General features: G+C 38.1%; 1 pseudogene; it reads right to left on the bottom strand.

The window, feature by feature from the left end:
• Window positions 1–1,860: 1,860 nt before the first annotated feature.
• LOC136281676 (neural cell adhesion molecule 1-like) overlaps window positions 1,861–10,177 on the bottom strand; it is a 23,396-nt pseudogene continuing 15,079 nt past the window's right edge.

Consider the following 10,177-nt stretch of genomic DNA (forward strand, 5'->3'; position numbering starts at 1 on the left):
AATGGGCTCTTGCTAGTACCAAATAACAAAGGCGTAATGATTCGGGGGTGTCTGTGCCGGCAGAGTTTTGACCTTCTTCTAGGACTTCGCTCAGGATCTCGATCTGCATATTTCGTTTACATCGCGTATTGCACTGCCCAAAAGAGGTGAATTTGTCACATTTCCCGAAACTTTGAAGAGGCCTGGGCAAAAGAAATGGAAGGGAGAAAAGTTTGTTAGGGCGAAAAAGTGTTATCTTACTCTTTGCTTTTCCTGACAAAATTTTTGGTCCTCGTTAAACCCATTCCTTTCCTCCGGTGAAGTCACGAGATGACCTTTCCCGCTAATCTCAATCGACCTCTTTGTTACGAGACATGCCAAGGAGTCCAGCATATTCGCATCGACACACGCCTATAATTTCTTTAGAGGCCGAAACTCGAGGTTTGTTTTCACGCGAGTTACCTCTAATTAAAATAAATTAAGAGGGTAAGTAGTTTGGGCGGGCTTTGGCGGACATAGGGTTTTTTTTTTTTAATAACTCAACAACAAAAAAATGAGCAACTATTTATTAACAATGACTCTCTTTGAATTCAACACCGTATGCGATCCAACCGTCTGAATCTATCTCATCCCACTGGCAAGTCGTGAATTGAAAATGGAAATATATTGGACAGAATATGCATGCAAGGCAAGGTAAGAAGGCATTTATATACGCCATATGTCGCTCTTACAATATAATATCATGCTGGTTTTGGATAGAACTCAAACTGGAAATTCTGATAAGCAATTTCCGATTTTCGCTATCATGTTTAGTTCAAAGGAGCCGGTCTCTTTACGCAGCTGTCAGATCCTCATCATACCGATCAGAGATCAGGAACGTCTCAGAAGACGACGACCACGAGTGAGATACGTTTTCGAAAATGATGTGAAACTGCTAAAGAGACTATTCGAAACACAGACCCACTCGCGTGCCAACAACGACATGAAATAGGAGGCTGATGACCTGTTCCAATCTAAGAATAACTCAACAGAGATTTAAATTTTGTTATTGTATAATGACACCGCTGGTAAACACAATCCAAGAATGGTTTGTGATACGATGTTAAAAACAAAGGCAATCAAAATAAAACATTGGATAGCTAGGGAAACATTCTCGATTGTAAGATACAGAACGTAAAAAGAGTATAAGAAAACCATAGCAGATACTGAATTTGACATAATAAATTACCTGTGATTTTCAAGCTGGGAATCCAAGGGGATGAGAGAAAAATGAGTCAGTAAAGGAGTGATGAATAAATGCAGATATACACGTCAAGTGACTACATCGTGAGGCAAACGATTAGACAGTTTATTTTTACTTACCACCACAATGAGCAATAACCTCTTTAACGAGATGCAGATATATAGATAAAATGCTACACTCTTTGGGAAATAGAAGAACATTACAACCTCATGATGAGCAACATAAGAAAAAAATCTTTAAGGGTTATACCTGTTCAATGTGATATAACACATATCTTGTGTTTGACTTTTTGGTATTTTTAAAAAGCTTGACAATAAGTCACTTTTGCCTTCAACAACTTAAACATTGGCAGCATTGGCTAGAGACAAATTTCCTCCAAAATGCTCGGTGGATATTTCCTGAAAAGCGAGGAGTTCCTGGCCCCCTTTCCCAACTCTTCCTCGGTCGTCGAAGGATCATTTGTCCCGTATAGTTATTAAGTGCAACTGAGAAAACGAGAATACTGACCAGACGGTACACCGTGTTTGTAATTGACTTCATGAAATTTATTGACTACATCTGTTGTTCTGTAGTAACTGTGAAACATAAATGTCTCTTAAATATAGAAGAAGCCATTTTAATAAATTCAGCTGTATTACTTTCTTTTCAGGTGAGGCTGCCTGCCTCAGGTCAGTCCTCAGAGATAAATTACGATCTACAAACCTAATCAAGATAAACACACATGGGATTGCTAGCTATTATTTCAGACGTTCCTTGCGAGGCATCATCATGCAGACAGATTCGTTTCAGAAATTTTCAGACCTTACATTAAAAGCCACTTTCATAATTTTTTTTGGAAAAGAACTTAAGACCAATTTGATCGAGTGTCAGCACCAAGGTCGAGTTACATTACTTGTAAAAAGAAGAAACAGGCAAAGAACAATTTTAAAGACAAAACTTCCACTAAGTCTTCAAAACAAGATCTTTCAAGTGATTTTTGGAAAACGCTCTTTTTATATTAAAGACAAAACTTCCACTAAGTCTTCAAAACAAGATCTTTCAAGTGATTTTTGGAAAACGCTCTTTTTAACCATTAGTAACATTTCATTTCTTCGTTTCGACTTTCTTGCGAACAGTTATAAGAATTAGCTTAACCGCTAAATAAACACTGGCGTCTCCGACCCAGTGACCATTTTAGGCTGACATGTTGATTGCGAGGTGTTCAAACAGTTGACCCTCAAAAGCCTGAGTACGTTTACCCAACTATTCTACTAGATCTTCAACTCTTGCGTCCAAATTCTTGTGCCACATTTTCATGCTAATCAGCCTCTGCAGAGGAAAAATAGATTTTAACAGAAGTGGTAAGACTATTTTGCCTCCTTTACGCAAAGAGCAGCCACCGAATGCGCTATCAGCGTGCAGGACCAATTACACACGGATTTAGTGTATTTATCAAAGGGTTAACAATTCCTTAATCGAATCCAAGTTTTCATCCGATCGCCTTATCAAATAAGATTAAAGGGCTATTGCTGAAATATACTGATACCCTTATCAGTGAAAAATTACATCAAAAACAATCCCGAGAGAGATTTTTGTTAACAATGCTGGTCGTGGAACCTTGGTGATATAACAGAAAAGAGGACATCTGAATGAGATAACGTTGATTTAAAGGAAATTGGTAACTTGCCACGTCCATCACAAGTCTTACCTCGAGCAGGGTTCCCATGTCTTCAAGCCCTTTTCAATTCAGTGAATGTTTGTCTCGCATCCGGGTCATCTTGCCAGCATCTCATCATTATCTGGTAGCTAATATCGATCTACACATATAATGAGCACTATCATGACAGCGAGATGCATATAATGTTTCTTTCAATGAGCATAAAAAAGGAAAGAGAGGGACAAGTGCCAAATCCATGTGCTGTGTTTTAGGCATTCGGAATCCATGCTGAAGCAAGTTTACAATTTTCCTGTCATCAAAACGTGGATTCGTTGAACTACCTGAAACAGAACTAATGTGCATCTTAGTGCAACAGGATATAAACCTCAACTCAGTACCTTCTTCTTCATCTGCAACAGAATGCAAATTCTTTTCTCCACCCGAATGGATTCCTTTCATCAATTCTAAAGCATGAGTTTGAAGAATAGTACAAGAAACGTACTCCAGCCTAAAGTAAACCACTATCACAGTCTGATCAAATTTCATCAAGTGTTAACTATGGTGAAAATCTCGTCAAAGACTACTCCATAATTCCAGCTGACAAAGCAAAAATAGGTTATGGTAGCGGGCCCATAGAATCAATTACCAATATGTTAAAATATAACAATATATGAAATAAAAATCAATATCTTCTTTGGAAAAGCTTCAAAATTACAACTTGGCCATGCAATTGTTATTAACTGTAAAATAATTAATAATCTACTGTCACCAAGAGAAATGAAAAATTTCACTTACACGCCAGTGTTTGTGGTACAGGTGCCGTACAACAACGCCTCCTAAGCTTCCTCTTTACAGAGGGATGGTCCAGCCCTTTATTAGGAAGCTAAACTGGATGTAAACGTTTTCATTAGGCAGTAAATCAGACATATTTTTGATGGCGGTAGATTTCAAAGTAATGGTACGTCATCTTTCATCGCAAAAGATCAGAAGAGGAAGACTTTTTTTTTAAATCTTAGCCACTGGCAATAATCGGATTACCTTTACCTATCTTTCATAGATATTCTCTTGCTGGACGTCTCTAGCCATTCCAAAGTCTGTCACTTTGCATGTTTCTTTTTACGTACCGCGAGGTCTCGGTGGATGATCGAACGGAAAGCTGAGACAAAACACGGCTGACTCATTCAAATGAAACATATTCCATAGATACCAAGCAACACTACTAACGCTTTCTTATGGTCACGTGATCACTAAAAGCTTCCCAGGAGCATGTGAATGGACGTAGAGGCACCTACTCAGCACCTGGGACTGCATTTTGCGCTTTAATATGATCTCTGTTGGCGTCCCTGAGATCCTTGTACTCTGCAAGAACCTGGGTGAGTCTGCTTGAACCAAGCTGGCTTGGTTCTACATCTCTTAATACCACTTTATTCAATTAACTTGAGATGCCTGTTTAAGTATAAATACATAATAAACTGGAAAAAGTAAGATTTTGTACTTAATTTCATCGCCATAAACGCGTGCTGACGTATGACCAAAAGCGTCATTTCCAACGATTTATTCTATCTTCACGTATTCCAAGGCAGAAACAAATGTTTTCATCAATACTCTAAGTAGATTATCATGCTTTTTTCATTTGAGTCGTTACTTTTTGACGAGAACCATTCGGCGGAAAGTAATGAGAAGTGTAACTTGAAAGCAAATTTTTCTGGTAGCAGCAGGGGTTGTATTTACTGATGTTTTTGATTGAGCAGAAGGGTTATGATGTTACTTACTTCCATATGAACTGGCAGGCGTATAGATGGGGCTCCGGCAGTTATTCCTCCAATATCAGGTCATCTTCACTGAGACTGAATTCTCCATGCGTCCCATCTTTTGTCAGTTATTATCGGTTTTTGCATAATATCGTCATTTTTTGGTATTTCGCAGATCAATCAGTATGTACTCCCACTTTCAGCTTTGACAAACAGTTGATCTTCTCACCACTAGCAAATATCACGATATTTTGCACAACCTTGTTCAGTTATCTGTTAGTCATTTATCTCATCCGCATTTCAGAGATAAGATAGAATGTAATTTCACGTAACTTTTGACCAAAGTCAAAAATAAATACGTGGCAATTTAAAATACTGCTTTGCTATGTAGTTGTTATAGACGTTAACAAGAATCAGCAAAGTTCTTCCATATCTGGCTTTACCTTTGACCCACGTCAAAAGTAATGTCACACACTTTCCACATTTAAAATCGCCCATGACTAGCATAGAATACAGAGTCAAAAGCGTAAAATATTTGATATCGTTCAAGATGCTCATCAAAAATTGATATCAAATCTGAACAACATATTTGACCTTACCTTTGACAAGAATCAAATATGCAGGAGATCTAAATTTTCCGCAAACTCGAAAAAGAAACCATCCGGTGAACGAGGTTGATGGCTCTGACCGCGTACATGTAATATCAATAATTGGGGATCGAGCATATTGGGCCAGAAATAAAAGCTTGGGAGTGTGAATACTTTTTGAATAATGAAAGCATGATTTCGCATGTAGTTACCCTCAAATGTAGTGATATTTGATAGAGGTTGTAAGGTGCTCTCAACAAGCGTTCCACGTACCTTTTTCTTTGTCTATCCCGGATACTGAAAAAAGGAAAGCAAAATAGTAATAAAATAAAATAAAGATTGAGAAACATAATGAAAACAAAAATTTATGGGGAACAAGGTTACCAGGCTGGACAATAACAACGTTGACCAGCACTGACCTTCAACTTTGGCCAGCTTGATTAGAGACGTTTTCCCTCTCACTAAATCGATTTTGTTTCGTTTGGTTAAAATTAATTATCTCATTTCGTATACATGCTGTACAATGGAAGGGAGCTTTATTAGATAGAAAACGGGGATTCTGGCGCATTTTTGAAAACAACCTAGATTTTAAAGGCAACTCATGAATTTGACCTTGAATTATTCACAGGTGAATAATACTCACACCCTCTTCACAACTCACGAGTGAGATCTGAAGAGGGTGTGAATATTATAATCTCAAATGACCCTCTCGAACGATTCTCCTGAACGATTCTCTTGAATGATCCTCTTGTCACGTAATCGGGTGTTGATGGTTTGGGAGACGATTTTTCAAATATCATCGTTGTATCTTCTTGCAAAAAAATCATGCTGTGCCTAGATTTATTTTTCTGTCAAAACAGTGTCATTGAGAGCAGTCCTTCACGAAAACGATCTCGAACTATTTTTGTGTAATATCCCCATACGAATTCCGCATCTGTTGAAAGAGTTGCTGAAAAGTTGATAAGTTTTTCACCATTGAACAAGAAAGAAGAAGCACTGACGCTTGAATCTTTTTCAATTTCTTTCAACCAAATACAAATGATAATTCTCTATCTCTCAGGAACTGTTGGGTATTTTTTTATCTTCTCTTTTTTGTCTCTCTGTTTTTGCTCCACCAATCGTTAACCGATCTTTTTCTCTAGGCAGAGAAATTGACGAGATTCCATTTCCAATCAGAGTATCTCACTTGACTGAGACCTAAGACCTAAGACCGCTTCATGATCTTGAGAGAAGAAGTTTGTGTCACACTTTATGGCTTCACCGAAGAAAACCAACCAGTGAAAAGATTGACAACCTCTCTGTTCGCTGCGTGAGACAGCGCGATCATACATCATTAATGAATGAGTTGCCAGTAATAGGATCCTTGTGTTTGCGCAAAGATTTCTGAGATCGCCATGGGACAAACATTGCAACTCGCCAGAAGGAAATATATGGCGAAAGGTTGTTTCGACGACCAAAAAAAAAAATGGAGAGAGATAAACGCTTCTTCCCCGAAGTTTTATCACAAATGATTAATAATGATGTTGATGCGTGGGAAGGGAATTTTTAATTATAATCCCCACGAAATACGTCATAAAATATACCGATAAACGTCTCTCCTTACGCAAGATCTATTGTGAAATCGTCATCGCGTAATGGTCTCGACATATTACATGATTAGCTATAAATCGTCAGGAAATAACGCATTTAAGACTTTTCGGTTGTATTTATGTATGTACTGCCTCATTAAAGGAGAGAATTCGTTCCTCTCTGAAAGGATGAAATAAGCGATGAAAATCAAGTAGAAATCCCTAGGTCAAGTGGTAGATTGTTGGAGAAAAATCCAAAGGTTTTTTAGCTGCAACTTGTGTCCTCGAACTCTTTGGAGGATCTTATCAGCAACAGCAAGATAACGGGAACTCCGGCCGAAACTGTGAACATCAATTCAGTTGTGCATCGTTCCTTAACGACCTATTTATACCTAATTTTAGCCGATTACGCTGGTTCATTTTCACTGATCACAAAAAAGAAGTTATGTAAGTGTTTAATCACTTTAATGTACCACGATAATATTTAATGCTGAAGCACACCATTTCAATCTCCAGCTGCCTCGAGGTAGCTGTTTTAGCGCTCTTTTGTATTACCAAGCCGAGAAAAAAGCTAGAAGTAGACTTTACAGATGTCAAAAAAAAAACTTAAAAGGCTTGTTGAGTTAATTCTTGGTGATATGTGGCTAACATTTCTGAATTTCGAAGAAAACCTTGCGCATGGAGAAAATTCAAGCTGTAGATTTTACTGCATAGTTCATGGTTGTTCAAACAAAAAATTAGGCTTCCCTTCTGTCAACATCACCAAAATCTATTTCTGATAAAAAAAAAGCGGCGAAAAGCGATAACCTCTCCCCAAAATCGTTTTCTTTAACGTCCGAACAAACTTCCGCCATACATTTCCTTCTAGCCAGTTGCAATGTTTGCCCCGTGGCGATCCTAGAAATCTTTGCGCAAACACAAGGATCCGATTACTGGCAACTCATTTATTAGCCAAAAGTGAATTTGCCGACAATGGGTCACTTCTGAGTTCTCGCGGTTCAATAAACTGGTGTCGAAATTATGGCGCGAAGAGGAGGTTACGTGCGAAGTTGCTCTCATCGGTATGAAGAATAAAGTGCCTTGGTGGTGAAAATGAGAGAAAAGTTCTCGGAATTCAGTGTGGGAGAGTGAACATTTTTCTGTGGGAGAGAGGCATCAACTAAGTGATGGTGGCAAAGGAAAGAAAAAAGCAGTTAATTTAAGTGTGGGAAGATAAAGCTAAAGTGTTGCAGAGGTCTCTTTCCAGATTCAGATTAGCATGCGTCAGTAAACTACTTAAAACTATCTGTGTGTGCCAGCCGATGACTAAGATCTCGGTTAATGGATATGCTATATCCTTGCAGTAGGCACACAAATATCAACTGCGATGTAAGTGAAATTTTTCTCATTGATTCAGGTTTTTATAAGCGAAGAATTCACCCGTAAAAACCTCGATGTTGATGACACGGAGAGTGCTAGAGAACTTAGTAAAGAAAAGGACAAACCGTTTAAAGAGGAAAATGAGATTCATTTGAACATACCTTTTTCTGTCTTGACCTGCTGGATATTTGCTTTCTCTTGTTTTAGGCTTTCACCAAGCTCATTAGTTGCAGTAATGGCAAACTGATACACCTTTCCTCTCTCCAATGTTATTTTCAATTCTCTCACAGAAACATCTCTGATTCTCCTTACTTCTGTCCACTGTCCCACTTTCCCATCAGTCACTACTCTTTGGTACACTGTATACTTGGTAATAACTTTTCCATTACTTTCTGGCTCCTTCCACTTTAGGATAATTGTATCGTCTGTTGTTTCACCTGGCAGTTTGTCTATTTCGACCACATCAGGGGCTCCTAGATTGATGTCAACAACATGAACAGCATCAAATTTCTAATAATTATTCAACATCTTGTCAGAAACCTGGTCACAACCATTATCAGTGATTAAATAATCTGTAACTTGGTCGAGGATCTTTTAGGGGATACTTTTTAAACGAAAGTGTATAGCAAGCAAAATTAAGTTAAGTATTGAGATGAATTCAAAATAATTTGAAGGGACAAAAAGTGATAATGAAAAGCCTGAAATAATGGTTGGTTGTAGCCTAAAACAAATAATGCATTTACAAAGTGAAGCGGAATGATACACTGATCTCTACTGGACAAAACAAACGATAGAAACAGAACAATATATGCAATTACAAGGTAAGTTTCAAATTAACATGACAAAGTTGATGATTAAGTGTAGCTTGCCCTCTCTGAATGTGAATAGCTTCTTTGATTTTAAGTTGGATAGTTTTGGAAGCGTGATATAAGATGCTAAAACACTCATCAGAATATAAAGCACGACATTGTTGAGAATTTTGGAAATGTCTGAAAATGTGAGAGGTTCTATCACAGACCAAGTGCTCACGCACACGTGTGGATAAATGCCGAGAGGTTTAGCCGACAAAACAGGCATTACAACTTGAAAACCACACACGTACGGAGCCCACGAGGGATAGGGTCTTTCACAACAAACATATTACCTATTTTAAAAGATTAAAAAGCCAACTTTATATCTATGTTATCACAATAACGCTCGGTAAAGTGGCGAGACCTTTTTTGCATGACAACAGAAAAAGGGCCAACGTAAGGTAATTTGAAATAAAAGGTCGGCGTGGTGTCTGAAACGGAAACCGTTAAGTTTTTTTTCATCTCACCTACTTTCACCTGTGGTTTATTTATTATTAGGCTTCTTCAAACGTGGGTACCTCTCAAATAACCATTAGAAAGGAAAAGAAACTGGCCACTAAGGAGGGGACAAACACTTATAATGCGGCGAGCAAGTTAAAACTGGGAAAAATCTAAGTTAGCAAAAAAAATAATTGATGTAAAGTGCTCAGTCACGACATCACTTGTGATTCCTCACCTTCAAATATAGTCCTAATTCTCCTTACAGTGGGATCTCCCTCGAATACAAAATTTCTGGAAAACAGTTTTCACCGGGACGTAACCGCGTAGGTTGTCTATTGTTTTCACCTAAGGTCACCTGTGGTTTATTTATTATGATGCCTCTACAAAAGTAGGTACCTCTCAAATAACCATTAGAAAGGGAAAGGAAACTGGCAACCAAGGAGGAGTAAAACACTTCACATCAAAAATCTTACAATGCGGCGAGCAGATAACATTTTTAAAACTGGGACAAATCTAAGTTGGCAACAAAATGATTGGTGTAAAGTGCTCAGTCACGAAATCACTTGTAACTCATCACCTTCAAACTTGGTCTTCATCGTCCTCACAGTAGGATCTCCCTCGAATACAAAATTTCTGGAAAACAGTTTCACCGTGTAGTTGGTATTTTTCTGCAAACCACGAAACGAATGAGTTGTCGTCACAGGATCGGTGATATCATACTTTTCTATCTCAGTTTCACCCTTTTGTAAAATCAGTCGGTAT

The sequence above is a fragment of the Pocillopora verrucosa genome, chromosome 6, assembly GCF_036669915.1.
Source record: "Pocillopora verrucosa isolate sample1 chromosome 6, ASM3666991v2, whole genome shotgun sequence".
NCBI classification, from domain to species: Eukaryota; Metazoa; Cnidaria; class Anthozoa; order Scleractinia; family Pocilloporidae; genus Pocillopora; species Pocillopora verrucosa.